A 7,084-nucleotide genomic window follows, 5' to 3' on the forward strand; every position below is an offset into this window, starting at 1 on the left:
ATTTGGTGAATAGTTGTTGCTTTAGTTAATTAGTTAATTTAGTGTGTCTAAGTTTCTAGTCTTGCAAAACTAGAGAAAAACCCTTTACTTTTATTATTTGTTTTAGTTAAAATTAGTTATTAGTTTAATTTTCCATTCCCTGAGTTCGACACCTTACTTACTAATCTATACCACTAAAAGACAGGTTCACTGCCTTTGTGTGTTCAATTTATTAATTAAAAGTAGGGATAAAACAAGTGCATTTCACACACATCAAGTTTTTGGCGCCGTTGCCGGGGAACGGTTCTAAATAATTAAGCTAATTCCTAATTTTTTTCGATCCTTTGTGTGAGTTTATTTGCATAAAGTTCATTTATTGCAAATTAGTAATTAGTAATTAGGTTTTAGTATCTGTTTTAGTTTAGTATTAAATTTAGAATTTTTTCAAAATATCACTGATACTAGCAGTAAATTTTATTTTTTAGTACAATCTTTTTGTTCTTTTTACGCTTTTTATTCTATTGATTTAAGGACTTTCATGACCAGAGGATCAAACACACCACTGGTACCCCCGTTTGAAGATCCCGAATCCGCATTGAAAAGAAACAAAGGAAAGGACGTGGAAAGTTCAAGTACACCAAAGAAATCACCATTGTCTAACTTGAAGACCGTTTTTGGGAAAAAAGAGTAGTAAATCAGGAGCTTCTAGCACTTCTTTGATAATTGAGGAACCAATTCAAGAAGATATTGGGTACGAGACCGAGGAAGAAGAGGAGGCAACGTACGAGCAAGAAACCGAGTCGGAGGAAGAGTTAGCGTTCACAATGGCTAACATTGATGAAATCCCCATGGGAGAATGGAAGAAGAGGATGCGCGGCGACAATGGCCCGGGACTTGTGCAACCTGCAATTCCCGCGACTGCTACCTTCGAGCTAAAAGGTCATATCCTAGCTTCACTGAAGGAAATACCTTTCTATGGGAAAGATCATGAAGATGCCTACAAACATTTGGATGAAGTCAATGATGTAGCTGATTACTTCAATATTCCAAATGTAACCCGCGAAACTCAACTACTTCGTATGCTTCCGGTAACCTTCAAGGGTGCTGCTAAAGACTGGCTCAAGTCACTTCCCCCCGGATCAGTCACTACTTGGGCCAAGATGAAGGAAGAATTCATTGATCACTTTTGCCCACCTTCCAAGATAGCCAAGCTGAAGAAGGCCATTGCAAACTTTGAAAAACAAGCTAGAGAGTCGCTATATGAAGCATGGGAGAGGTACAAAAGTCTGCTAAGAAACTGCCCACACCATGATCTAAACAGCCAGCAAGAAGTTTCCATCTTCTATGATGGAGTCAATGTCACAACCCAACAGTTGCTAGACTCGCAAGGCCCACTTACAAAGAAGCCACCCCCCGGTGATTAAAGAATTGATTGAAGAATTCTCTAAACACTCTAGAGAATACCATAACCCTAGGCATGATGTCACGAGGGGAGCCGCTTATGTTGCTACTGAAGACTTATCCGCGGTCATGGCTATGCTAAAAACCATGGATAGGAGAATGGATAAAATGGGTCAAACGATCCATGCTATTCGGGTGGGTTGTGAAAACTGCAATGGACCTCACCTCACTAGAGATTGCGATTTGGATGAGAATGGCAACAAGAAGGCGCAAGCGTGTTATTCGAGCGGAGACCGATATGATGAGGACTGGCCCAAACAAAAGAAAGAGTGGCTTCCTTACGAAGAGTACAAGAAGTCCAAGGAGGAGAAGTATAGACAAAAAGGGAGAGGATTTTACCAAAAGGAGGAGCCGGTGCAAGAAAGGAAGCCAAGCTTGGAAGATATGCTTACTAAATTTGTGGTTGCTTCCAAAAAAAGGCATAGTGACCATGATGCTGCTATCCAAGAAACAAGAACCATGCTCAGGAACCAGCAAGCATCCATCCACAATATAGAAACGCAGCTTGGGCAACTTGCTCAACAACTTAACCAAAGGTCACCGGGTGAACTTCCTAGCAAAACCGAAAACAACCCACGGGGCGCGCAAATAAACATTGTCACAACAAGAAGTGGGAAGATCATCACTCCCCTAGCCCCCATTCGAACTGAAGCAACCAGGGACTCACAGAAGGAAGGAGCGGAAGAACAAGCAGAAAACCAAGAATCACAATCTGAGAGTCCTACTCGCCGAGTAGGGCCGATGGACTAGGCGAGTACCCCATCAAAAACGAGTGAACAGTCTCCTGTAAAGCCTTACCAGCCTCCAATGCCATACCCAGCCCGAGCCAAGAAAGAAAAGCAGGAAGAGGAATATCAGAAGTTTCTAGACCACATTAAAACTCTTCAAATCAACATTCCTTTCATTGAAGCCGTCATGCAAATGCCCAAGTATGCAAAGTTCCTTAAGGAACTCCTCACCAATAGAAGAAAGATGGAAGAAGTGCAGAAGGTAGTGCTTAATGAGAACTGCTCCACCGCAATGCTAAACAAGCTACCAAAGAAAAAGGGTGATCCAGGGAGCTTAACTTTACCTTGCCAATTTGGCAACTTGGCTGCAATTCATGCCTTAGCTGATTCTGGAGCAAGTGTTAATCTTATGCCATACTCATTCTTTAAGAAGCTAGACCTCCCGGAGCCAAGGCCAATTCGCATGGCAATTCATTTGGCAAACAAGACAGTCACCTTCCCAAGAGGCATATGTGAAGATTTGCTAGTGAAAGTGGACAAATTTGTCTTTCCGGCCGATTTCATAATTCTAGACATGGAGGCGGATCCGCAAGAACCAATTATCCTTGGAAGGCCTTTCCTCAACACAGCTAGCGCTATCGTAGACATGAGAGATTCTAAGCTCACCTTGCAGGTCGGGGACGATTCAGTAACATTCGGGGTAGACCAAGCTATGAAATACCCTAGGAGCAGTGACGACACGGCGTTCTCAATCGACATGCTCGGCGAACTATTGGAAGAAGACATACCTGAAAATTCCAGCAAGTTTGCAGCTTTAGATGAAGCATTTGATCCAGAAAAGGATCTATTAGAGATTGAAAGACTGTTGGAAGAAGCGGAGTATGAAGAAATAATGAAGCAATCTGACAGCCCCACTCGCCGAGTAGAGCCGATCTACTCGCCGAGTACATCTGAAGAGAAGACAGAAGTCGTGAATGCAGCTGCAAACTCGCCGAGTACCACACCTGCACTCGGCGAGTCCGTCACTACGAACCACCAAACAGAGCTTAAAACGTTACCTGACCATCTGGAGTATGCCTTTCTGGAAGAAGGAAATCAAAAGCCAGTAATCATAGCCTCTGATCTATCCAAGCCGAAAAAGGAGGAACTAGTGCACGTGTTGAAGAAACGGAAACGAGCCATCGCATGGAGCATCTCCGACATCAAGGGAATAAGCCCATCCTATTGTTCTCAAAAAATCAATCTACAAGAAGGAGCAAGGTTGGTGGTGCAACACCAAAGACGGTTGAACCCGAACATGCAAGAAGTAGTCAAGAAGGAGGTGGTCAAACTCCTAGATGCAGGAATCATCTACTCCATTTCCGATAGTCCATGGGTGAGTCCGGTCCAAGTGGTGCCCAAGAAAGGAGGAATGACGGTCATAACCAACGAAAAGAACGAGTTAATTCTGACGCGAACGGTAACCGGTTGGCGAGTGTGCATCGATTATCAAAGCTAAATGATGCCACTCGTAAAGACCATTTCCCCCTACCTTTTATAGATCAAATGTTAGAGAGACTATCGGGCCATAGCTATTATTGCTTTCTAGATGGGTTTTCGGGGTATTTTCAAATACCCATAGACCCGATGGACCATGAAAAGACCACATTCACATGCCCAAGTGGGACTTTCGCCTATAGACGCATGCCTTTTGGGCTATGCAATGCACCTGCGACATTTCAAAGGTGTATGACCGCCATATTCCACGATATGGTGGAAAAATTCATGGAGGTCTTTATGGATGACTTTTCTGTTTTCGGATCCTCTTTCCATGACTGTCTCACAAATCTTGACTCAATGCTTGCTAGGTGTGAGAAAACCGACTTGGTCCTAAATTGGGAAAAATGTCACTTCATGGTCAAGGAGGGTATAGTTTTGGGACACAAAGTCTCCAAAAAGGGAATTGAGGTGGATCGGGCAAAGATTGACACCATTGCCAAATTACCCCCACCAACTAATGTGAAGGGCATTAGGAGTTTATTAGGACACACATGTTTTTACCGGCGTTTTATAAAGGATTTTTCCAAAATCACTAAACCTCTAACACAATTATTACTTAAAGACGCACCATTTAATTTTACTAAAGAGTGTTTAGAGGCATTTGAATTTTTAAAGGAAAAATTAACTAATGCCCCGATCATTATTGCACCAAATTGGAACTTACCCTTTGAGATCATGTGTGATGCTAGTGACTATGCATTAGGAGCGGTCCTTGGTCAAAGGGTTGATAAGCACTTTCAACCCATCTACTATGCTAGCAAGACCTTAAACCCAGCCCAAGAGAATTACACTACTACTGAAAAAGAATTGTTAGCTGTGGTTTATGCTTTTTATAAATTTCGCCCTTACTTGGTTTTATCTAAAACCACTGTTTTTACTGACCACTTGGCTATCAAGTATTTGTTTTCCAAACAGGATGCTAAGCCAAGACTGATACGATGGGTGCTGCTTCTTCAAGAATTCGACATAGAAATACGAGACAAAAAAGGAATGGAGAATGTAGCGGCTGATCACTTATCTAGGCTAGAGAACCCGCAATTGCAAGAAGACAAAGATGAAGACGACTTTCCGGACGAATACATTATGGTGTCAGTGGGAGAAGAGCCATGGTTCGCAGACATAGCTAACTATTTAGCTACAAATTACATCCCGAAGGATTATAGTAGTCAACAAAAGAAGAAATTCTTTGCGGAAATCAAATATTACTTTTGGGACGACCCATACCTCTTTCGAAGCTGTGCGGATGGAATCATACGAAGATGTGTGTTCGGGAAGGAAAGCCGAAGAATATTAGAACATTTCCATAGCGGGCCCATGGGAGGATATCATGGAGCATACTACACTGCAAAGAAGATCTTTGACATTGGGTTCTATTGGCCTACAATCTTTAAAGATGCAGCCCAATTTGTCAAAGAATGTGATGCTTGTCAAAGAGTGGGAAACATTTCATCTCGAAATGAAATGCCACAACATAGTATCCAAGTGTGCGAGGTGTTCGACGTGTGGGGCATTGACCTCATGGGACCTTTTCCCATATCCAAAGGAAACAAGTACATACTAGTAGCGGTCGATTATGTCTCAAAATGGGCGGAGGCGCAAGCTTTACCAACAAATGACGGACGGGTAGTGGTACGATTCTTGAAGAAACTATTCTCACGGTTTGGTGTTCCGAAGGCTTTAATCAGTGACCGAGGCACACATTTTGCCAATGATCAATTGGAAAAGGTGCTCAAGAAATATGGGATTACCCATAAGTTCTCCACGTCATACCATCCACAAACTAGTGGACAAACCGAAGTGACCAATCGAGCCTTGAAGCGTATTTTAGAGAAATCAGTGGGAAGCAACCGCAAGGAATGGTCGGATAAATTGGATGACGCGCTATGGGAATTTCGTACAGCTTTCAAAACACCTATTGGTACTATACCATATAGGTTAGTTTATGGAAAGCAATGCCATTTACCGGTCGAGATCGAGCATAAGGCATATTGGGCTTTAAAGAGGTGCAACTTCGATATAGAAGAATTAAAGAGCAACCGGTTGATGCAAATGAATGCCCTTGAAGAGCTAAGAAATGATTCCTATTCTAGTTCTTGGCTCTATAAAGAAAAGACCAAGAAATGGCATGATAAAAGGATCAAGAGTAAAGACATTCATGAAGGCCAAAAAGTATTGCTTTTCAATTCCCGATTAAAACTTTTCTCGGGCAAACTCAAATCAAGGTGGGATGGTCCCTTTCTAGTCAAGACGGTGTTTCCACATGGGGCTATAGAATTGATATCAAGAGACGGCACACCATTCAAAGTCAATGGTCATAGATTAAAATAAATATGAAGAAGGTGTCCCCCGGAATGAAGGATTGGAGGAGTTGCTACAGGGCGGGACTGCAACTACGTAGACGGGGCGGAGTCCAGCTAATGACTCCATCAAAATAAGCGCTTCTCGGGAGGCAACCCGAGTCTCAAGTTTGCATTTTCTTTCATTTTCTTTATTTTCCATTTTGTTTTTTTTTTCATTCTTCTTCATCTATTTTATGTCTATAAATGCTTGAGGACAAGCTATGCTTAAAGTGTGGGGTGGATGGGCTAAACAAATGGATTGATACATTAATTTTTCCAAAATACAAAATTTTTTCAACCTGTGACATCTACTCGCCGAGTAAAATCGTGTACTCGGCGAGTAAGTGCCCGTTTTCAGTCAAAAGTCGATAATAAGCGCGTCTACTCGGCGAGTAGACTCATTCTACTCGGTGAGTAGCCGGTTCAAATCCAGTGAAATAAAATCTGTAAAAAAAACGTTATTATTCACCATTTCATCCCATTACTCGCCGAGCACTCTCTCTCAGACGCCTTTCAAAGAACTTTTCAAGATCTCTCCAATTTTCTACTTGTTTCTCTTCATTCAAGCAACAAGGTAACATCTTTACCCTTTAATTTCATGAAAGGTGTAATTTTTATCACAGATTTGATGTGATTTCGGATTTGGGGAATTTTTCCCAAACTCTAGGGTTTTGATTTAGTCATGAATTAGATGTTGTTAGGAGTATTTTCTTTAAGATCTATGGTTAGATAAGTAATTACAACAAAACCCTATGAAGAATTTGGACTTTTGCACCGATTACACAGATCCGATCTCGATCTGTCAAGGAGTTCATACTACTCGCCGAGTAGGTTCGTGTACTCGGCGAGTAGGTCACAGTCAGATCACATAATTTTTTGTTTTAATTACTGGGTGTTGTTTGTTGCTGTGTTCTTGATATGTGTATGCAGGTAGCATGGCAAGAAGAGGCCAATCTTCACGTGGGGGAAGCCATGATGATATGCCATGGCTATCTTTTCAACAAATTACCTCTAAATCATCCAAAACACGAGCTCTAA

General features: G+C 42.0%; 1 non-coding gene across 1 annotated transcript; it reads right to left on the reverse strand.

The window, feature by feature from the left end:
* Positions 1–1,187: 1,187 nt before the first annotated feature.
* LOC145033227 (small nucleolar RNA R71) lies at positions 1,188–1,294 on the reverse strand. The gene has a single exon (XR_013677461.1). It is a non-coding gene; the product is annotated as a small nucleolar RNA R71 (small nucleolar RNA).
* Between the last annotated feature and the right edge of the window lie 5,790 nt (positions 1,295–7,084).

The sequence above is a fragment of the Lactuca saligna genome, chromosome 2, assembly GCF_052625555.1.
Source record: "Lactuca saligna cultivar CGN05327 chromosome 2, ASM5262555v1, whole genome shotgun sequence".
Lineage (NCBI taxonomy): Eukaryota > Viridiplantae > Streptophyta > Magnoliopsida > Asterales > Asteraceae > Lactuca > Lactuca saligna.